The sequence below is a fragment of the Rana temporaria genome, chromosome 9 (assembly GCF_905171775.1).
Source record: "Rana temporaria chromosome 9, aRanTem1.1, whole genome shotgun sequence".
Taxonomy (NCBI): Eukaryota; Metazoa; Chordata; class Amphibia; order Anura; family Ranidae; genus Rana; species Rana temporaria.
The window spans coordinates 32666693-32691278 of record NC_053497.1 but is presented as its reverse complement, the minus strand read 5'-3'; the positions used below and the strand labels follow the sequence as shown (position 1 = coordinate 32691278).

The following is a 24586-nucleotide window of genomic DNA, read 5'->3' as shown; positions in this document are numbered from 1 at the left end:
TACCAGCCAGAAGGGGGGATTTTGATAAAATCTTATTACAAAAAGAAATGGTGGATTTTTACTTTAACCTCCCTGGCGGTATGATTCTGTCTGGAATTTTGTACCAAAAGCGGTACAATTATTTTGCAAGGAAATTTGGCGTTTTATACTGTAGGCCTGCAATTCTTAGGAATAACTCAGGCCCCGTACACACGACAGAGGAACTCGACGTGCTTGGCACGTCGAGTTCCTCGTCGAGTTTTGGGATGAAGCCGCCGAGGAGCTCGGCGGGCCGGCTTCTCCCATAGAAGAACGAGGACAACGAGAAAATAGAGAACATGTTCTCTATTTTCTCGTCGAGTTCCTCGGCGGCTCCATCGAGCCAAAACTGTACAGACGACAGAGATTCTCGGCAGAATCCGGGTTTTGACCGAATTTCTCGGCGAATTCTGCCGAGAATCTCTGTCGTGTGTACGAGGCCTCACTTAAATCTGACCAAGCAAGAGTCTTGTAGGCATCCCGGGTATGATTTTTTTTTTTAAAACAAAATTATAAATTATAATATAATAAATAATTATAAATAATTATAACAAATAATAATATAATTATAATACAAATGATTCAATAATGTAATCAACTCAAAATCACAGAATTTTGCTTAGTTGCAGAATTGTCGCTGTCATTATTTTTTTTTTTTTATGACGAATTTCCCCACAAATCGCTATCGCACATTTCTGCAAGTGATTGTTATTTATTATCGCTGTTTTCTAGCTGATCTAAAACCATTTTTGACATAAAGGGACACTTTTGGACAATCTACAGTTTTTAGGCAGAAAGAACAGTTTTTATTATATAAAAGTACATGTAGGGCACTGGACAGACCACTAGGGACAAGGGGTGTGTGTATTTTTTACATACAGTACTGTAATCTATAAGATTACAGTATACTGTATGTAAAGTGTTTGTTTACTTTTTTGAATTTGGCGCCGTTCTCCGCTCCTGTGCGTCGTAACGTCGCAGGGAACGGAGATCGGCGGCACACGGGGAGACTGTGAATCGAGCGAGGAGGACCCGCTCGCTCACACAGCGCGGTGGCATTGCTGGATCCAGGGACAAGGTAAGTAACTTGCCTGTGGATCCAGCGAAAGGTAAGCCGCGCCGCTGCACACTCTGCAAGTCCAGCCCGAGCGTGACTCGGGGATACCGATCCTATCATTGAAAACCAACCCCGAGTCACGCTCGGGTTTACCGCCAAGGGGGTTAAAATCCCTCGTGCCACTAGGAATAAATGTAGAACTGAATATGCAACCATTTTTGGAGTAAAATTCTAGTCCCTCCTTGGCTATCCATGCTGTTATCTAGAAAGAAGCAAATACCACTCACGATGAGACTACAATATATGTGCAATAAATCAGGATATACTGTCAATGTATGACAATGGGTTTTGTAGACTTGTGTAAGATGGATCTGTTACATCTCTCTCCACACCATGGATGGATTTCTGAAAGTTGGGCAGTATCTAATGGGATAACAGTAGAATGTCTTTTAACCTCTTGACCACTGGGCACTTAAACCCCCTTCCTAACCAGACGAATTTTCAGCTTTCGGTGCTCTCACATTTTGAATGACAATTACTCAGTCATGCAACACTGTACAAATATGAAATTTTTTCCCCACAAATAGAGCTTTCTTTTGGTGGTATTTGATCACCCCTGGGTTTTTTATTTTTTGTGCTATAAATAAAAAAAAGACTAAAAATTTGGTTAAAAAAAATGAATTTTTCTTCATTTCTATTATAAAATATTGCAAATATATAATTTTTCTTCATAAATTTTGGCAAAAATGTATACTGCTACATATCGTTAGTAAAAAATAACCCAAACTAGCAGCACCAATGGGCACTGAAGTGGCAGAGGTGGCACTGAAGTGGCAGAGGTGGCACTGATGGGGACTGTATTGGCACTGGTGGGGACTGTAGTGGTACTGTAGGGGCACAGATGGGTACTGTAGGGGCACAGATGGGTACTGTGTGGCACAGATGGGTACTGTGTGGCACAGATGGGTACTGTGTGGCACTGCTGGGCACTGCTAGGCACTTCTGGGCACTGCTAGGCACTGCTGGGCACAAGAAAAAATGACACTCACTTTTAAAATGTCTTCTCTCCTCACACTCTGTAACGGTGTGAGGAGAGAAGAGAAGGAGACCTTTGGATGACCTGCGTTTGTTTACTTTTTGATCGCTCCCTCATTGGAGGGAGCGATCAGGTGGTGAAGAGCCGCTATCATTGGCTCCTGGACCCCGGCGAGCACGCACACTCCCGCGAGCGCGCCGCAGGGTGCGCGCAAAACACGGAAGTGCACGAGGACATCCTCCCAGAACAACTCGACCGCGCTGTAGCAGTATTTTTGCTATGGCGCGGTCGGCAAAAGGTTAAAACCTGTTATTTAACATGTGATCATGATACTACCCACAGGAATAGGGATGTGTAATGAAGGAAATACATGTACTCAGTTCTCACTATTGTTGTGGCTCTGGTTCCAGCAACGTAGAATAAAAGCATACAGAAATGATTGTATGTACAGTACCAGTCACCAGATGCGTTGTGAGACAGTGACAACCAACACTAAAGAAGAAAAAAAACTATTTGTTTTAACTCCAAGATTTTGATCGTAAAATCTATAGTAATAAGAAGTAGGCATGCACTGATAGGTTATAAGGGAGCGGTGCACGCCTCCTCCTCTTTCAGCATTCACTATATTGATTAAATCAAGATGTTCATTTCAGCACAGACACTCTGCTGACCTCTCTGTGATCCTATATTAAACAGAGGCAATGCTTTTGAAGCAGTCGGAGCAAATAATGAACACTGAGGCCCCGTACACACGGTCGGACCGAACCGATGAGAATGAACCGAAGTTCAGTTTCATCGGACCAAACCGACCGTGTGTATAGCCCATCGGTCTGTTTTCCTTCGGTCCCAAATATTAAAACATGCTTCAAAACCGAACCGATGGACCGCTGCCCGATCGGACCAAACCGATGGTTAGTACAGAAAAGCATCGGTTCAAAACCCGCGCATGCTCAGAATCAAGTTGACGCATGCTTGGAAGCATTGAACTTCGTTTTTTTCAGCACGTCGTGTGTTTTACGTCACCGCGTTCTGACCCGATCGGATTTTGAACTGATGGTGTGTACGCACATCAGACCATCAGGCCACTTCAGCGGTGAACCGATAAAAACGGTCCGTCGGACCATTCTCATCGGTTTTGTCCGACCGTGTGTACGGGGCCTTAGAGACGATTAATTCTTGAATAGCTCATTCTTAGGACTGTGCGACCATTGTAACCTCTGAGTTACCACAGATTCAGGATTACTACAGATTTTCAGCACATCCACAACTGCTTTAGGACTAGTTCTTTTAGCAATCAGGCACTATCTTTTAGCCCTTCATTACACAATCCTTATCCCTCCAATCTTATTTCCCCGCGGGGACGCACATGTTGGGAGTTCCTAACTTTTTCACCATGATTATTTAATTAAGCTACACGGTGTAATACCGTGCGGGAATCCCAACAAGTGCGGCTAATTTGGCGTCCGGACTGTTTTTTGGTTATCTGTTGTCTATGTTAGTCAACAAGTAGATGGTTTTTAGTATTAGCTATTGGTAGCGTTATGTTGTAACTATTTATCCAAGTATCACTTTTGTATTATTCCAATAAATCTCTATTGACCCTTAACATTGGCCATTACTGCCCTTAGTAGCCCCTTATATCCCCCGGGGGAATTCCACCTTGGTTCTCTCCTGCGAGATATTACCCCTTTATGCATGAAGAAAAGCATCACCACAACATGATGCTGCCACCACCATGTTTCACAGTGGGGATGGTGTGTTCAGGGTGATGTGCAGTGTTAGTTTTCTGCCACACAGCGTTTTCCTTCTAGGCCAAAAAGTTCAAGTTTGGTCTCATCTGACCAGAGCACCTTCTTCCACATGTTTGCTGTGTCCCCCACATGGCTTCTCACAAACTAAAAACAGGGCTTCTTATGGCTTTCTTTCAACAATGGCTTTCTTCTTGTCACTCTTCCATAAAGGGCAGATTTCTGGAGAGCACGACTAATAGTTGTCCTGTGGACAGATTCTCCCTCCTGAACTGTGGATCTCTGCAGCTCCTCCAGAGTTACCATGGGCCTCTTGGCTGCTTCTCTGATGAATGCTCTCCTTGCCCGGCCTGTCAGTTTAGATGGACGGCCATGTCTTTGTAGATTTGCAGTTATGCCATAATCTTTTCATTTTCAGATGATGGATTTCAGCTTTCGGCTTAAAACATGCTTGGGATAAACATAAATCTATAGTCAGACAATGAGGTTAATGGGGGGGGCACACAAAAAAAAAATGGGCAGACTCGATGTACTACTCTTTTTTTGCTATCAATTTTCTATGTTTCTATGATTGAACAGTTCTCTGTTAAAGCTTGGGATATTTTTACATTTTTATAAACATCTAGGGCGATCAAAATATTAACTGTGTACCTAACATGTGTTTTGTGTGTAATAGGTGTTGCTTTCACTAAGGGATGTGCTGGTTTTTCTTCTCTGCTTTTCAGGCAAACAAATCAGGACAGAACTCTGCATTGTTTACATATATAGAGCTCTGTCCTGTCTTCCTCCTCGCTGATCAGCAGGTGCTGGCGGTCATCCATTGGTTGGCACCCACTGATTGGCTTGTGCTGTGACTAATCACGCGTACCCCCTGCCAGAGAAGAGCAGAATCACATTCCAACTTCCAACTTTTTAAGATGGGAATGAGGGACACCTATCAGCAAAAGTATGCAGGCATAAGATACACCTCATGCCACGCCCCCTTAAGGGAGAATTGTACAAAAAACAAGATTGGTTAGACCCACAGGTGCTTTATTATCACTACTATTCCTTTTATATTGGCTTTTGGAATTTACAAATGCAGCAATTTAGAAATCCGATGAAAGGTTTAGTGCTGGAAAACACTTTGTGATAGATAAAAAGTGCATTTTATATACAGCTATATAGTTCAGACCAAGATGAGGGACAAATCAGGAGGAATGAGGGACAGAGGGACATTGCTTCAAATCAGGGACAGTCCCTCGAAATCAGAGACATTTGAAACTATGCATTTATATACGTGATTCTGCGCAGTTGGCCTGCTCTATAGCAGTAAAACTACAGTGCCCGGTTGGTCAGGGGGTAAAGTACATAAACCAGGGCTGATCCTAGGCAGGTGCGTGGGGTGCAGTCCACCCAGGCGCCACAGAGGTGGGGGCACTGCCACTGTGTTTCCTGCCCAAGCCTGTCCCCCCGATCCTCCTGTCAGAGGAGGAGAGCAAAGCAGCGGCTGTCTCTGTGTGGAGAGAGACCAGTCGTGCAGTGACGTTGCTGGGGGACGGTCCGTGCCTGACGTGTTCTCTTTGTCCGTGTTAGGGGAGCATCTCTGTGTTAGAGTCATTGCCATAGAAACATTTTAAAGGGGAGGAGCTGGTAAGATGACCACGACCTTTTGGGGGCACCAGAAATATTTCTGCACCCAGGCTTCTGTGACCCTAGGATCGGCCCTGACATAAACCATAGACATCAGACATGACATTGTTTCTCTTTGAAGCTCATCTTTCAGCGGTTAATTAGTAAAAAATGTTGGTGCAACCCAGGGGAGGGCTGGCAGCCTTAGGCCTGGGGGGCAGGTTCAGTCAATTGGCCCATTGAACCGCCGAATCTGCATGGCCTTCCATGGCCCATCTGGTTTTTCAATGCAGCATTACCTGTGCAGTCAACTCCAGTGCCCATCAATGCAGGCTGATAACTGGGGCAGGTTATGGGGTGTATGGGGGGATGGGGGGGTCAGCTATGGGTGTCAGGGTCTCTCACCACAGTGATCTCAGTAGGTCCTTGCATGCCACGGCCTCCTGGGGGGGTAATGCTCTTGGTCCTGGGGTCAAGTTGCAGCCAGCACCCAGCCCTGCGTTCCGACTCCCTGGCACACCATGCTTCCAAGGATCCAGTCTCCGGGAGTTGTAGTTTCCTCTGCGCTGCTCTGTTTTCCACCCACCGGGAGCTTGAGCGTGGACTACAACTCCCGGAATGCAACAGCTAGTGGTCGGCCGCCGTTGCCATGCCCCCAGCCCAACTTCCTAGACCAGAATAAAAAAGAAAATGGTAGCGAGCAGCGGCTGCCGGCCATAAGTCAGGGCGGCCTGGGAGGCAATTGCCACCCAGCCACCCGGCCCAGCCCTCCCCTGGTGCAACCTAAGTAAATGTAATTTGCTGCAGTAATGGTAATCTCCGCTATTTAGTTCAATGTTATCCCACTAGATTAGAGAGTGCTCACAAGAAACCTGGAGGGGGGCCCAAGGTTTCCACTACCCAGAGGCCTCCGCAGAGTTTAATCCAGCACTCTATACACGGCATCCATTGTAAAATATTTTTATTGTCTGGTTATCTGTTATGATATATACTTTGTATTCATTATGGAATATTTTAATTGCTTATCTGCCATAGTGTAACATGGTATTCATTGAGGAATATTTGAATTGCCTCTGTCTGTTTATTCTATAGGAGTGTTTCCATTTCATATATCTGTCAGTATCAAGGGCGGATCCAGAGTCTAGTCTCGGGAGGGGCACTGCCAGAAAATAAGGTGTTGCTTACAGAACTCAATTAGGTGTCCGATGTGTCCGCTGCAATGTTGCAGTACCGCTAAAAAATCAATGATCGCCGCCATTACTAGTAAAAAATATTTAAATATAAATGCCATAAATCTATCCCATAGTTTGTAGACGATTGTCAGGGACTGCAGACATGGTACAAGAGATGGTCAGAGACTGCAGACGTGGTACAAGAGATGGTCAGAGACTGCAGACATGGTACAAGAGATGGTCAGAGACTGTAGACATGGTACAAGACATGGTCAGAGACTGCAGACGTGGTACAGGAGATGGTCAGAGACTGCAGACGTGGTACAAGGGATGGTCAGAGACTGCAGACGTGGTACAAGAGATGGTCAGAGACTGCAGGCATGGTACAAGGGATGGTCAGAGACTGCAGACATGGTATAAGAGATGGTCAGAGACTGCAGACGTGGTACAAGGGATGGTCAGAGACTGCAGGCATGGTACAAGGGATGGTCAGAGACTGCAGACATGGTATAAGAGATGGTCAGAGACTGCAGGCATGGTACAAGAGATGGTCAGAGACTGCAGACATGGTACAGGAGATGGTCAGAGACTGCAGACATGGTACAGGAGATGGTCAGAGACTGCAGACGTGGTACAAGGGATGGTCAAAGACTGCAGACGTGGTACAAGAAATGGTCAGAGACTGCAGACGTGGTACAGGAGATGGTCAGAGACTGCAGACGTGGTACAGGAGATGGTCAGAGACTCCAGACGTGGTACAAGGGATGGTCAGAGACTGCAGATGTGGTACAAGAGATGGTCAGAGACTGCAGACGTGGTACAGGAGATGGTCAGGGACTGCAGGCATGGTACAAGGGATGGTCAGAGACTGCAGACGTGGTATAAGAGATGGTCAGAGACTGCAGGCATGGTACAAGGGATGGTCAGAGACTGCAGACGTGGTATAAGAGATGGTCAGAGACTGCAGGCATGGTACAAGGGATGGTCAGAGACTGCAGACGTGGTATAAGAGATGGTCAGAGACTGCAGGCATGGTACAAGGGATGGTCAGAGACTGCAGACGTGGTATAAGAGATGGTCAGAGACTGCAGGCATGGTACAAGGGATGGTCAGAGACTGCAGACGTGGTACAGGAGATGGTCAGAGACTGCAGACGTGGTATAAGAGATGGTCAAAGACTGCAGGCATGGTACAAGGGATGGTCAGAGACTGCAGACGTGGTATAAGAGATGGTCAGAGACTGCAGACGTGGTATAAGAGATGGTCAGAGACTGCAGGCATGGTACAAGGGATGGTCAGAGACTGAACACATGGTACAAGAGATCAATGCAGCCTCATCAGTGCCCACCATTGCAGCCTCACTGTGCATATGAACGCAGCCCCACCTTTGTGTATAAATTCAGTCCCACTTTTGTATATTAATGCAGTCCCACTTTTGTATATCAATGCAGACCCACTTTTGTATATCAATGCAGACCCACTTTTGTATATCAATGCAGACCCACTTTTGTATATCAATGCAGTCCCACTTTTGTCTATGAATGCAGCCCCACTTTTGTCTATGAATGCAGCCCCACTTTTGTATATCAATGCAGCCCCACTTTTGTATATCAATGCAGCCCCACTTTTGTATATCAATGCAGCCCCACTTTTGTATATCAATGCAGCCCCACTTTTGTATATCAATGCAGCCCCACTTTTGTCTATGAATGCAGCCCCACTTTTGTATATCAATGCAGCCCCACTTTTGTATATCAATGCAGTCCCACTTTTGTATATCAATGCAGTCCCACTTTTGTATATGAATACAGTCCCACTTTTGTATATACATGCAGTCCCACTTTTGTATATGAATGCAGCCCCACTTTTGTATATCAATGCAGTCCCACTTTTGTATATGAATACAGTCCCACTTTTGTATATACATGCAGTCCCACTTTTGTATATGAATGCAGCCCCACTTTTGTCTATTAATGCAGCCACACTGTGCATGGCACTCACCATGGCATTGCCTCGATCACACACAGCAGGTATCTCCTCTCCCGACGTGTGTCATGGAACAAACAGGAGCTGTAGGTCTGTGTTCGGCTCTAGCAAAGTCCCACCCTAGACGGGCTTGTGTGATAGACAAAACACTGATTCAATCAGTGTCCCATCTCCATCTACTATCACACGAGCAGGTCTAGCACAGGCAGCACAGCGAACACAGATCCAGCTCTCACACACAGCCAGAGATGCCCGATGTCATACACGCAGGAGAGAGGGGGAGTGCTGCAGTCAGCTACAGCTCAAAGCAGCCTCAGGACAGGCAGCCTACCGGGCTGCGCCAGATCGGCCCTGGTGATGAGAGAGGGAGAGAGAGTTAGAGACTCGGCAGCGGGAGCTGCAGGCACTGCAAAGCAGTTTAAAAGCCAATGTGACATGATTGGCTTGGGGGGGAGAGCAATTGCCATGTTGCCATGTTGCCCCCCCCCCGGATCCGCCGTTGCCACAAAGCAGTTTAAAAAAAATAGTAAATAAAAAATAAAATAAAAAAAAAAATTTTTTTTTTTTTAAGCCAATGTGACATGATTGCCTCGGGGGGGGGGAACAATTGCCATGTTGCCCCCCCACACTGGATCCGCCGTTGCCACAAAGCACTTTAAAAAAAAAATATTAAAAAAAAAAAATAAAAAATTTTTTTTTATTTTTTTATTTTTTTAAAGCCAATGTGACATGATTGCCTCGGGGGGGGCAATTGCCCTGTTGCCCCCCCCCCTGGATCCGCCGTTGGTCAGTATAACCTCTGTAAATACCATGAGTATGAATTGCTATTTCCATAATGTGCATTGGGTCAATAAAAGTCCTGCACACCTTTGCACTGTATCCTGATGTGCTGCGGATTTTGCCCTTTTTCTCCTATTTGTCAGTAGAATCCCACGCAGGTAATTTATTCTGTATGGGGAAGTGTCGGGCTTGTAATAGGTTAACAGGAACATAAAAGAGGCTGTAAAATAAGTGCAATAAGAAAAAGGTCAGAACAGCTTCAAATGCCACAGTATATTGTAAATACTTGTTTTCTCTCTATTCACACGTTGCATGGTTGACACATACTCTGCCAAATTCTCATGTTTTGCTGGGCTTCTGGGTTCTGTTCCAACCAGGGACAGAAAAGCACAGCCATTCTCAACCAGGGTTCCACAAAACCCTGAGATCCCTCCAGAGGTTGGGTCCAACGCCACTTGGCAGAGCCAGAGACATGACACCAGTGATCTTTCTAGCTGTCTTTAAAGCATTTGTTAACCCCCCAACAAATGGATCCTGCTCCTTTAAAGAATGTTATATGACACAGTGCTTGTCCTGTGTCATTTGGCCCCCTGGAACACCTAAAAAACCTGGCTGATCTGGACAGTTTCTCACCACCCTTCTGTAAACTGACCACGGTGTATCATGGCTGCTGACACCAGACACCGTGGTCAGTTATGTGCCTATGTCATCAGCAGCCTGCTATCTGCTCTCCTCTCTGCTCCTGTGTCCTCCTCTCCCCTCTCTGTCTGTGTGAGCCGCCCCTCCCCCTCCTGCTGCTCTCATAACACTAACCTGTACACACCATCAGCACTGCCTCCTATTGCAGTGTCCACCTCTGTGAATGATTTATAAATTTAAATGCTGTAAATACCTCATTTAAGAGCTGAGATTGCGATCGCATGACCAGCCAGCTCTCTCCTCCTCTCCTCCAGACTGACATCAGCAGGGGAATCTCAGCCCCGCCCACTGCATCTCTCAGAGGAGGAAAGGAGAAAGCTGGCCAGTCATGTGATCGCAAGCTCAGCAGTGAAATTAGGTATTTGCAGCATTTATTTTTATAAATCACACACAGAGGGGCATACTACAATAGGAGGCAGTGCTGATGGTGTATACAGGTTACAGTGTTTTAACAACCACTTTAAAGTGGAGGTTCACCCTATAAAAAAAATTCTAACATTATATCCAGCCCAGTCCTGCAAATAAAATAACACTGACCTTTTTTTTTTTTTCCTGTAGATATCGTTTAGCCATAGCCTTCACCGCGGCTTCCGGGTAGGGAATCCCGCGGGAGTGGGCGTTCCTATTGACATGCCAATCAATTGGCATGCTAAACAACACACAGCGCCTCACGACTTCCCGAAAGAAGCTCGGGTCGGCTCGGCTCTATTCGGCGCCGGTGCGCAGGCGCTGATTGGCCTTCTGATTGTGCTTTAGAGGCTACTGACAGGTGGTAAAAAAGCAATGTGACACCTTCTCGCCACCTACTTTAACCTTATTTTTGCTGACAAACGTGGCACAACTGCATGCATCGGTCAGGGTTACAGGGATTTTTATGGCACTTTTCCATTTGCTTGAGTGTCTTGGCAAGCCCGACGATCGCTACATGTCAGGTAAACTTTGCTACTAGTGCGAAGCATAGTGACCGCAGCATGTAAACACCCCTGTCCTCTGCCTATTGTAGCTTAAGAGGGGGCAGTTGGTGGGCAGCAAAAACGCAATCGTGCATTTTTACCTCCCCCGTTATCGCACATCTAAATGAAGCTTAAAGTGATCATAAAGGCTGAAGGTTTTTTACCTTTGTAGCACCCTCTAGAAGTGTGCCAGAGTTAGCATAGGCTAGCTGTTAGTGTAGGTAAATTTTTGGTTGGCTAAGGGCCAAGCCTGGGCTGTTTATCTGGGTCAGGGTTTAGTGACTCAGGGGTTGGATGACTCATCTGGTAGCTCTTTCTGGCACCTACCTCTGGTCTGGATGTTGGTGGAAACTTCTAGAGCTGGAGGGCGGGGGTAAGGAGGGGCTGCCATGCATATTTATGAGGTCCTCGGCCAATCCCCAGAAAATGGGCCAGCAGGGGGCAGAATCACCCCTTAAATAGTCCTACCAGCAAAGGCAGTCAGGTGGAAGATGGAGATGGAGTGCTGAGGAGGCTATCGGGGGTCGGGTCCTGGAAGGTCCCTTCTACTCACAGTGATCCAGCTGGGTTCTGCAGCAAAGGAGTACCGGAGGAAGAAGAGGAGCTGTATGTAGAGACTGTATATAAGAAAAGTTGGCCCTGAAGTTGTAGTTGAAGTCAAATGGGCATCCCATAACCTCCCATCCTATATCCAAGCTATTACCCTCAATAAACAACAAAAACTGGACTGTTCTCTGATTCTAGAGTGCCTGTGAAGATTCAGTTTGCCTGGTTGTTCAGAGTGAGGGATCCCAGTTCACTTGTGGCTCCTTAGGGGGTGTGCTACACCTTCATGCATCCTATACATGAAGGTAAAAAACCTTCTGTGTGCAGAAACCCCCCCAATACTCACCTGAGCCCCCTCTTACTCTAGCGATGAGCACGGGAGCCTTGGCTGTCCTGGGTCTCTCTCTCCTCATTGGCTGAGACACAGTAGCAGGAGCCATTGGCTCTCAGTACTTTTATATTTATGTGCCTATTGTTACATAAGTTGAAAGAAGACACATCTCCAATACCTTTTATATGTATCTCTAGGTTAAAGTGGATGTAAACCCAAAACATTTTTTTTTTTTTTATGTCACAATGTACAGTATAAGATTTCCTATCATCTGTGCCCAGTCTTGCCACACGGAGTTAATCCAGCTCTGAGCAATCCTCTTTTATTGTTCAGTGAAATACAACAGACTTCCAGATAAAAACCAAAGTCCTTGCTTCTGAAAAAAAGTGCACAATTCACATCCCCTCCCCTGTGTTTTGATTAAATGTTTTCAAAATATGGGGTGAGTCACAGTTCAGTGCCATGAGAAAATGCAACAGCCATCAGAATATATATAGAGCTGGAGGGAAGAAGGGAGGGGGATGTGAATTGAGCACTTTTTTTACAGAAGCTGTGTATGTCTGCAAGCTAGTGCACGAGATATGTAAATAACCTGTCACTCAAGCAAGGACTTTGGTTTTTATCTGGAAGTCTGTTTTACTTCCCTGAACAATAAAAAGAGGATTGCTCAGAGCTGGATTAACTCTGTGTGGCAAGACTGGGCACAGATAGGAAATCTTATTCTCTACATTTGTGAAATGCCGCGTACACACGATCGGAAATTCCGACAACAAACGTTTGATGTGAGCTTTTTGTCATAAATTCCGAACGTGTGTATGCTCCATCGGACATTTGCTGTCGGAATTTCCGACAAGAAAAATTTGAGAGCAGGTTCTCTATTTTTCCGACAGCAAAAGTTCTTGTTGGAAATTTCCGATCACCTGTATGCAATTCCGACGCACAAAAATCCTACGCATGCTTCCAATGTATACTTGCATATTTGAGAGCTTTTTCAATTGTGACGGATCTCGGATACCCCATATGGGCACCTCCGCCAGACCTGTGTCTCCTGTCCTCCAAACGTACCCGCAGCCTGCAGACTCGCCATAATCAGCCCTTAACACCATAAAATGTCCATTTGTGGATGGAAATTTTATGGTTACACAATCTGGTCACATTGTTATATCTTTTTATATGGACTATAAACTGAAGGACTTATGAATAAATTCTTGTGGAACGAATCATTTGAGTTTCCATTATTTCTTATGGGGAAATTTGCTTTGATATACAAGTGTTTTGGATTACAAGCATGCTTCTGGAATGAATTATACTCGCAATCAAAGCTTTTACTGTATTTTAATGTAATTACAACAATATTTATCAAGCTACACTTTTCTTTTAGGAACTTAGGGCCAGATTCACAGAACAAATACGCCGGAGTATCTGCTGATACTCCGGCGTATTTTCAAATTTGCCGCGTCGTATCTTGATTTGTCATTCACAAACAAGATACGACGGCTTTTGGATAAGATCCGACAGGCTTACGGCTTCGTACGCCTTCGGATCTTAGGCTGCAATACTTCGGCCGCCGCTGGGTGGAGTTTGCGTTGTTTTCCTGCGTCGGGTATGCTAATGAGCATTTACGGCGATCCACAACGGTTTTCGCGTTCGTTACGTCGTCGCTAGTTATTTTTTCCCATCGCAAAGTTAAGGCTCGTTTTACCTGCCTTAACTTTACACGAGCCATGTTAAAGTATGGCCGTCTTTCCCGCATCGAATTTAAAAATTTTTTTTTGCGTAAGACGTCCGGGAATATGAAAGTACGTTACGCACGTCGCCGTTCAAAAAAATGATGTCACTTCGCGCAAAGCACGGCGGGAATTTCCTAACGGAGCATGCGCAGTAAGTCCAGCGCGGGAGCACGCCTAATTTAAATGGTACACGCCCCATTTGAATTGGGGCGGGCTTGCGCCGGACGTGTTTATGATACACCACCGCAAGTTTACAGGTAATTGCTTTGTGAATCAGGCACTTACGCTGAAAACTTGCGGCGGTGTAACGTAAACGGGATACGTTACGCCGCCGCTAGTGTACGTGAATCTGGCCCTTAGTAGCATGCTATAGAATAGGGAATTGGAATAGGAAGTGCTCTACGTATACAAAGAATAAAGTGTCTGACACTTGTAATTCTAAGAACTATACACTCTCCTTACTGCCTGTATCTTTCTTTGCTGTTTTTCATATAGCTAGCTGACCTACTTTAAACCTACAGGGACGGATGTGGTAGCACTGTGATACCTCATTGCTAGTGATCAGTCCACACTATGGCTTCCAGTTAAGTGGGTCAGATATGAAATAATCTTCTTTATATGCTACGAGTTCTTTTTATACACATGCAAGTGGAAACATTTAGACTGGATCCAGCTTATCGAGATGTGCCGTTTTTCGTAATGCTAAAATGCAAAAATGAGGAATTGGACATGCAGTAACTCGCTAATTCACTATTTAAAGGTGTATGAAAACTCAAGAACAAAAATGCAATATATTGCAGTTTTTAGTCATTAGATGTGGTGGCTGCATTTGTTTTCTTTTTTTATTTTTCAGGCTTTTTTTCTTTATCCTGCCAGTAACACACTTCCTGTCCGAGAGTGGCAACGCTCACTCACTGTACTGCATCTATGGAGGAGCAGAGATTAATTTCTGGCAGGATCAGCAGGTATTTTTGACAGTTATACAGATATAACAAAACTATTTCAATTATATATTTAACCAGGGCTTTTTTTTTTCAGGGGGAACTTGGTGGAACTCAGTTCCACCACCTCTGGCTCAGACCCTTGGGGGGGGGGGGGGGCTGCTCACCACAATAACTTATAAACACAGAAGTCCGGTTTCTGTGTTTAAAAGTGACAGCTCTGTACTCTGGGCCAGATCCACAAAAGGGATACGACGGCGTATCTGCTGATACGCCGTCGTATCCCTGTTTCTAACTATGCGGTTGATTCATAGAATCAGTTACGCATAGCTAGTCCTAAGATCCGACAGGTGTAATGGACTTACACTGTCGGATCTTAGGATGCAGTACCGTGGCCGCCGCTGGGGGCATTTCTCATCGTAATCCAGCGTCGGGTATGCAAATTAGCACTTACGGAGATCCACAAAGCTTTTTCCCTTCGTTAAGTCGCCGTAAGTGTTAGTTTGCCGTCGCAAAGATAGGGCTACTTTTACAAAGTGTAAAGTTAGTACACCATGTAAAAGTATACCCGTCTTTCCCGCGTCGCTGTCAAATGATTTTTTTTTATTTTATTTTTTTCCCGCCGCATCTCTTTTTTACACGTCGCGATTCACAAAACTCGGCGCAACGTAACTTCGCGCAAAGCACGTCGGGAAAATAGCGTCGGGAGCGGGCGCAACGTAACTTTTGTGATTTAAGTTACACCGCCGCAAATTACACAAGTTAGTGCCCGATCCACGAAGCACTTACCTGGAAATTTGCAGCGTGTAACTTAAATCCATCTGGCGCAAGGCGGGCTTATTCAAATGGGGCGAGTCCCATTTAAATTAGGCACGTTCAGGAACGTGCCTAATTTAAATGGGACTCGCCCCATTTGAATAAGCCCGCCTTGCGCCAGATGGATTTAAGTTACACGCTGCAAATTTCCAGGTAAGTGCTTCGTGGATCGGGCACTAACTTGTGTAATTTGCGGCGGTGTAACTTAAATCACAAAAGTTACGTTGCGCCCGCTGGTTGTGGATCTGGCCCATTGTGTGTAATGCTGTACTCTGCATGTAATGCAATCCTGGTATTTAAAGCGGTTGTAAACCGCATAAACTTTTTTTTTGAAACCTGCAAGGCAAAAGGCATAATCAGCCAGTATGCACCGCATACTGGCTGATTATGAAATACTTACCTCGGAACGAGGTGAGGAACACTTACCTGGTTCACGCCGAGCGAGATGTCATCTTGCTCCGGCGTGTCTTCCGGGTATCGCCGCTCCAGCGCTGTGATTGGCTGGAGCGGCGATGACGTCACTCCCGCGCGTGCGTGCGGGAGATTTAAATTCGGCAAGGTCCTTATTATAGGCTTACCTGTAGGTAAAAGAGACAAATAAGGGTTTACAACCACTTTAATGCCCCTTTAAGACCCTCCTACTGTTCGTCAGATTTGACTGACCACACCCACTGTTTGATGTGATTTGGAGGGTGTGTGTAGGGGAGGGGTTTTGGGGGGGGGGGGGCATGGTTGAGTTCCAGCACCTATTGTTTGAGAAAAAATTTACAGAAAAAAGGGAGTGAATAACAGAAGTTCATTGTTGGGTTTATATACACTTTAAAGCGGGAGTTCACCCAAAAATCAACTTTCTGCAGTTAGATGCAGCATACTGCTGACATCTGCAGTATGCTGGTCTTTTTTTTTTTTTTTTTTGGTACTTATCGTTTTAGCCGTATTTCTTCTATGGCTCCAAGCGGGGATTACTTCCTGGTATAGGGAGAGAGAGGGGGTAAGAGGAGAGCAGCTGGATGACAGAGGCAAGTAAACTGACCACAGTATCATGGATCAGCAGCCATGATTATCGTGGTCAGCACACTAAAGGGAACACAGGAACAGGCAGGATCAACCAGGTATATGACAACATAGAAAGGGACAAATGACACAACAGAAGCACTATGCGGTTTAACATGCTTTAAAGGGACAGTTTTTTTTCCTTAGGGGTTACAACTACTTTAAAGGAGACAATGGAAATACAGAAGTGCCGTTGCTGGCCTCCTGTTATTTATTTAGCTGTTACACTGGCTGCAGTACTTTCTGAGTCACTACCCAAGAACAAGCATGCAGCCAGTGAATTCAAAACCTACAAACTTGTTCCATTTCTGTAAGGGTCAGCAAGCAGGAGAGCCAGGCAACTGGCTATCACAATCACAGAAAAAAGTGGGTAGCCTCTGTATTTTCTGTAGTTATTAGAAGAGGGATGCACAAATACACACACATACATAACTGAGACAATTTAACGAAAAATTATAATGTTTTGTTCATATTTTTATTACCTTTATTGGATTAGCTAAACAACCGAAAATGTAAAAAAGAAAATATATATATATATTGAATATAAAAATAATGCAGCCTTCTTTTTCACACATTTCTCCATATCTCCAAGCCTCTTTTTTTATAGAGATCAGTAGCTCAAGATGAAATTTACAAACACAAAGGAATGAGTCAGAGCAGTGACATCCCTCTATAGCAGTGTTCATCAACCCTGTCCTCGGGGCCCACTAACAGGCCAGGTTTGCAAGATAACTGAAATACATCACAGGTGCTACCATTTGCTACTCAGTGATTGCAGTATTCTAGTCTGCATCTCCCCAAGGTAATACATAAAATCTGGCCTGTTAGTGGGCCCTGAGGACAGGGTTGATGACCACTGCTCTATAGAACCGCTCAGTCTGTAGATTTAATCTGACAAAACCAGCTTTTTAGGTAGTTCCTAGTGCTCTGGGAATCCTTTGCTACTATGTACTAATTGTTTATTTGTAAACCAAAGAATACATAATGTATATTATAAAATAAAAACCTATAAGCACATTCCTTTTTTGGTATATACTATATGTTTTGATGAACAAACTTTTCGAAAAAACTGTACTAACACAAGTACTATCTCCTCCCGCTGTGCTATTGTTTTCTGATTGTGTGCTGATTTTCCAGCATGCCGTTTCGCCAAAAGCCAGCTGTAAGACAGGGACCTGCAAACACGGGGCAAATGTTGGCTAGTTTCTATTGTACCGGCTAATTTGGGCCGATATTCAGTCTGTATGTACCCAGCATTTTTAGGTGGAATTCCACTTTAAGTAACAGGTTCACGTCATGCACTTTAAAAAAAAAAAGAACAACAATCTGTGACTATACAGGTTTTTCTAAAGAAATTATAATTTTCTGAAAAGAACTGTTAAAGCTTCCTTTGAAGACCATAAATGTAGCCTATTACCCTCTAGGCAAGTGATTTATGTCCCCCGCTTTGTAAGAAGCAAAGAATTACCACTAGGCATCACTACATTGACCTGTGCCTATAGGCTGAAACACAAAGGGTACTAGTTGCATCTACAACTCATGTGACGGAACCAGTATAAAGACCTTGTAAACCCAAAGATTTTGAGTTCAGTCAATATAGAGGAGAGTAAATTGGTTTCTCACCATCCCCACCTTACCTGTAGAGATCACAGGCTCACAAAAGATCCAGATGAGAGTTTGACCTAGGTGTGATGGTGTGGACGTGCCAGTTTCATGACTTGTAGGAACAATCCGGTAGTTTCATATAATTGCATTTGTGGCAAAGAAAGGGTTAAAGTGAAACTCTAGTTTTGTTGTGAAAAGCAACAATTTTCTTTATTGTAAGAATTTAGGGAGATTATTTGCAGATTCCAACTTGCTTCTTCCCTCTAGATATCCTTAAACTCAAGCAAGTGGGTGTGCTAAGTTAGAGGGTCTGGTGGTCTCTACAAAAAACCTGAAAGCAGAACGTGTCACAGAGGTGGCCGTCATTAGATTGTGGATTATACCATGTGGAGGAATGACTATCCAGATTACCACGACAACCTTAATACTGGAGTAAAAACTAGTAAAAGAGTTCCAAGCGCAACCACTCAAGTGTGAGTACAGTAGTGCAAAGTGGATTTGCCTTTCGTAAATCATTTTCTGAGATACTGAATTTTGCGTTTTCATTAGCTGTAATCCATAATCATCAAAATTAAATGTAAGAAATGCTTGAAAGATATCACTCTGTGTGTAATGAATCTATATAATACATGAGCTTCGCTTTTTGAATTGAACAACTGAAATAAATAAACTTTTTGACAATATTCAAATTTTTGGAAATTCGCCTGTATCGGGAAAGCACTATTTGTACTTGTATCTTTTTGTTGAGATCCCTGCACACTTTTATTGGGAGGTTCTGGAGGATGGATTGAGATTCCCTGTGGGAAGGAAGGAGAGCATCGGGCCTAATCCACAAAAGGGATACGCCGGCGTATCTACTGATACGCCGTCGTATCCCTGTTTCTATCTATGGAACTGATCCACAGAATCAGTTTCTCATAGATAGGCAGAAGATCCGACATGTGTAAGGGACTTACACTGTCGGATCTTAGGATGCAGTACCGCAGCCGCCGCTGGGGGCATTTCTCGTCAAAATGCCGCTTCGGGTATGCAAATTAGCATTTACGGAGATCCACAAAGCTTTAACGCTTCGTTTTTTCTCCGTAAGTATTAGTTTGCCGTCGCAAAATTAGGGCTGCTTTTACAAAGTGTAAAGTTAGTACACCATGTAAAAGTAGACCCTTCTTTCCCGCGACGCTGTCAAATTTCTTTAAAAAAAAAAAAATTTCCTGCCGCATCTTTTTTTTTCCCGACGCAACTTTTTTTACCTGGCGCGATTCACAAAACTCTGCGTAACGTAAAACCGCGCAAAGCACATCGGGAAAATCGCGTCTGGAGCATGCGCAGTACGTCCGGCGCGGGAGCGCGCCTAATTTAAATGGGACTCGCCCCATTAGATTAGGAACGCCTTGCGCCGGACGGATTTAAGTTACACCGCTCAAAATTTCTAGGCAAGTGCTTTGTAGATCGGGCACTTAGGTAGAGATTTTGTGGCGGTGTAACTTAAATGGGAAAGATTAGGTTGCGCCGGGTTTTTGTGGATTAGGCCCATCATCCCTGGCACAGTAAACCTGGCTTAAAGGGCAAAAGCACATTAGAACTAATGCATATTGGGTCTAACTATAAGGTGAGAGTTTTGGCATAGTGGTGATGGGCACAGCACGATAAGATGAGGAGAAATGCTTTTATATATTTAAAAGAAAATCACAACATTTTTTCAGCACAAATGAATGGAAAATAAAATAATGGAAAAGCATTGCTACCATTGAGAGACTTTTTATTTTTTGGATGCATGTGATTGTGGACTGTTAACACTGCTTAACATTTTTTCACGCATATTTTGGATATAAGAAATATATGTTTGATAGTTGCATATACATATGGAGAGATTGTTAGTTTAAATTTTTATATTATATTGAACAGCACTGTAGAACATTGCATTTTTTACTTGATAACGGAGTATTTATCAAACATTTGTATCAAACCTTTTTAGAATGTAATAATTTAATAAATACACCATTATCAAGATCATCGTGGTAATCTGGATATTCATTTCTCAACAAGGCATGGTCATCAAACTAACAATGGCACCTCTGCGACATGTTCAACTTTTAACGCACATTTGGCAGCACACCATGGATCTTAAGATGGCATCCAAAAACTTTTATTTAAAATGATCACATCACAGCAGAAGAGTGCAATGTTTCGGGGCCACACTGGACCCCGTCGTCAGGCATGTGATGGGTGCATAAAATAGTGCAAGGACATTTAAAGCGGATGTGCCATGAAAAAAAAATATTGAAAGCCAGCAGCTACAAATACTGCAGCTGCTGACTTTTAATATTAGGACACTTACCTGTCCAGGAGTCCAGCGCCGTCCGCAGCAGAGGACGAGCGATCGCTCGTCACTCTGCTGCCCCCGCCATCCTCAGTGAGGGAACCAGGAAGTGAAGCGCTCCGGCTTCACTACCTGGTTCCCTACGGCGCATGCGTGAGTTGCGCTGCGCCGCTGATTGGCTCCCGCTGTGCTCTGGGAGCCGAGTGTTCCCAATGCACAACGGGGGGAGGACGGGAGGTGACGTCATGCCCGCAGTTTACCCGAAACTGTGTGGCCGGAAGTGGGTGCAAATACCTGTCTTTAGACGGGTATCTGCACCCCCCTCCCCCCTGAAAGGTGTCAAATGTGACACCGGAGGGGGGGAGGGTTCCGATCAGCGGGAGTTCCACTTTAGGGTGGAGCTCCGCTTTAAGGTACCATCTACCAATTAAATACAAGGCTATCCTCTGCCATCTAACATCATGTGACTTCATAAATACATCCAAAACACCATACCTTAAAGAAAGAAACATACAGTAATGGTATCTTTACATGCCGATCATTAGTAATGGAAAAGGTTAGTAAATAAACGAATAGGAGGTCTCATTATTGTTGTGGATCCCAGCCTCATATCTCAAATGTGTACAATAAAAGCTCAATACCTGAATGGACACATTTGTCAGATGACAGAGTTCTCAATGTTCCCCCTGAAATCAGGGTTCCCAGAGCATCTCTTATGTTAGAGTCCCAAAAGTTTTCCCTAACAGAGTCTGCAGTCCCCCCTTACAGTGTAAGGAAACGCTGCAAGTTCAGACGTAAAAGGGAAACTCTATGGACTCTGATGTAAAGGGGGACTCTTGTGATTAATGTCATATGATTAGAAATGTTATTTAATAGCAAAGTTTATACTATAAAATAAAAAAAGCAAACAAAAAAAAAAAAACTGTGCACTGCTAAAGTGTTCAGGTTTGACTCAAAGAAAAGGTGGCAACCCTAATTAACCACTTAAGGACCGCCTAACGCCGATATACGTCGGCGACCCGGTCCAAAGCTCCGTGACCATGGCTGTTTTTGGTTTCTGCTGTGTATTTGCAGTGTTTGCTCATGTTCCTTCAATAAAGACAACTCAAGAGTTCTTTGGTGTGCGGCCGTCTATCCATCCTTTGCTACTTTCCATTGCCTAGTGCATTGCCAGCACCCACATCCACCTGGACTTATCCACAATTGCACTTGGGATTTCCCTGGAGCGGTGAACCCCTCCTCGCCGCAGGACTCGCGGACCCGATCACCGCTGGAGTCTCGCGATTGGTCCCCGGAGCTGAAGAACGGGGAGAGCTGTGTGTAAACACTGCTTCCCCGTTCTTCACTGTGGCGGCGTCATCGATCGTGTGTTCCCTTTTATAGGGAATCACAATCGATGACGTCACACCTACAGCCACACCCCCCTACAGTTAGAAACACAGATGAGGTCACACATAACCCCATCAGCGCCCCCTAGTGTTTAACTCCCAAACTGCAATTGTCATTTTCACAGTAAACAATGCATTTTAAATGCATTTTTTGCTGTGAAAATGACAATGGTCCCAAAAATGTGTCAAAATTGTCCGAAGTGTCCGCCATAATGTCGCAGTCACGAAAAAAAATCGCTGATCGCCGCCATTAGTAATAAAAAATTTTTTTTATAAAAATGCAATAAAACTATTCCCTATTTTGAAAAGGCTATAAATTTTGCGCAAACCAATCGATAAATGCTTATTGCGATTTTTTTTACCAAAAATAGGTAGAAGAATACGTATCGGCCTAAACTGAGGAAAAAAATGTTTTTTTATATATTTTTGGGGGATATTTATTATAGCAAAAAGTAAAAAATATTGATTTTTTTTTCAAAATTGTCGCTCTATTTTTGTTTATAGCACAAAAAAAAAATGCAGAGGTGATCAAATACCACCAAAAGAAATCTCTATTTGTGGGGAAAAAGGACGCCAATTTTGTTTGGGAGCCACGTCGCACGACCGCGCAATTGTCAGTTAAAGCGACGCAGTGCCGAATCGCAAAAAGGGGCCTGGTCCTTTAGCTGCATTTTGCTCCGGGTCTTAAGTAGTTAATAGGTTCCAGTGTCGTTGTTGCCAACTGGCCAAACCGTCACCCAATTCAGGCCAGCTGTGCTATGGCAACAAAGATGCTAGAGGCTGGGCTTCAGATACCATGGATATCCATGACATCTGGACTCCCATTCAACGTTCATCTTTCATGTTTTTTTGTACTGACCACTGTCACTCTACCATTCTGACATACCTTGGATTGGGCCCAAGCCCAGTTGAGAATTGATAGTGCCTCTCCTACCCTTTCTATGGAATCAGCCACATTCTCCCTGTGGTCTACATCCAGGTTGCAGTCACCATTCCTATATGGTCACGTACAACCTCACCAATGTAAGTCCGACCACTGTCACTCTACCATTCTGATGTGCCTTGGATTGGGCCCCCTTGAGCATCGAAACCGTCTCTCCTACCCTTTCTATGGAATCAGCCATATTCTCCCCATGGTCTACATCCAGGTTGCAGTCACCATTCTTTTATGGTCACTTACAACCTCACCAATGTAAGTTCTACTCCTTTTTTTGTTTTGCTACGTTTCTCTTAAGCCTCGTACACACGACCGAGAAACACATCGTTTTGCTCGTCGAGTTCCTTGTTAGGCCCCGTACACACGACCGAGTTTCTCGGCAGAATTCAGCCAGAAACTCGGTCGGAGCTGAATTCTGCCGAGAAACTCGGCCGTGTGTACACTTTCGGCCGAGGAAGCTGACGAGGATCTCGATGAGGAAATAGAGAACATGTTCTCTATTTCCTCGTTGTTCAATGGGAAATTTCGGCTCGCCGAGATCCTCGGCGGCTTCACAAGGAACTTGACGGGCAAAACGACGTCGGACGTGTGTACGGGGCCTCAGGCTGGCGAGGATCTCGGCGAGCCAAATTTCCCCATTTCCGTCGAGGAAAAAGAAGACATGCTCTCTTTTTGGCTCGACGAGATCCTCGACAGTTTCCTCGTCGAAAAATGTACACACGACCGGTTTCCTCGTCAAAAAAAAAATACCAGGAAGTTTCTTGCTGGTTTTTGCCGAGAAACTCGGTCGTGTGTACGAGGCCTTATACACCCATGAGATACCTAACTACCACACCATGAGGGCTCTCCGGCATTCACCTATTTTCTCTTTTTTGTGGATGTTTCCATGCATTTGCATCACTAGGAACACCCTTTATACAACACAGAAGTTGGAGGTTCTGCCTGCTACAATCACATCAGTCGCATTGTTATAATAAGAGGAAAACTGCTAGAAACAGCAGTAAGCAGTCACTGCCATTTCTGGGGGGGTTCTGTACACAGTGTACACAATGCTCCCGTTGTTGGCAAGGAAGTAACATTTGAAAAAGCATAACTGGCTGCAGATTTCGAAAGGAAAGTTTGTGTTTATTGAATTACATTACAAAATTGCCTGCTTAGTAAATATTTTATATCAATTGCATTTGGTCAAACTGGAATTTTCCTGTTAGGGCTAATATATTCTGAACATAAGACTTAAAGTGGAGGTTCACCCTCAAAAAAATTTTGAGAGTCGAGCCATCCTACCGACAGAATGCCGGTGTTTTTTTTTTTTTCCTCAGCACATACCTCGTTATCAGGATTTTCACCTCACGGCAATCCCGCGGGAGTGGGCGTTCCCAAGCACTGCCTGTGATTGACAGGCTTCCGAACGGCGCATACTGCGCGTCACAGGTTGCCGAAAAAACCCGAACGTCGGTGCGGCTCTATACGGCGCCTGCGCACCGACGTTCGGGTTCTGTCGGCAACCTGTGACGCGCAGTATGCGCCGTTCGGAAGCCTGTCAATCACAGGCAGTGCTTGGGAACGCCCACTCCCGCGGGATTGCCGTGAGGTGAAAATCCTGATAACGAGGTATGTGCTGAGAAAAAAAAAAAACACCGGCATTCTGTCGGTAGGATGGCTCGACTCCGTGTGATGTCAGAATTTTTTTTAAAGGGTGAACCTCCACTTTAAGCCTCGTACACACGACCGAGGAACTCGACAGGCGAAAGACATTGTTTTCCTCGTCGAGTTCCTTGTTAGGCTGTCGAGGAACTCGACAAGCCAATTTTCTCCATTCCCGTCAAGGAAATAGAGAACTTGCTCTCTTTTTGGCTCGTCGA

General features: G+C 44.6%; 1 protein-coding gene across 1 annotated transcript in view; it reads left to right on the top strand.

Moving 5' to 3' along the window:
- LOC120913272 (regulator of G-protein signaling 3-like) overlaps positions 1-24586 on the top strand; it is a 235001-nt gene that overhangs the window by 221 nt on the left and 210194 nt on the right. The gene's annotated exons all lie outside the window — the stretch shown is intronic.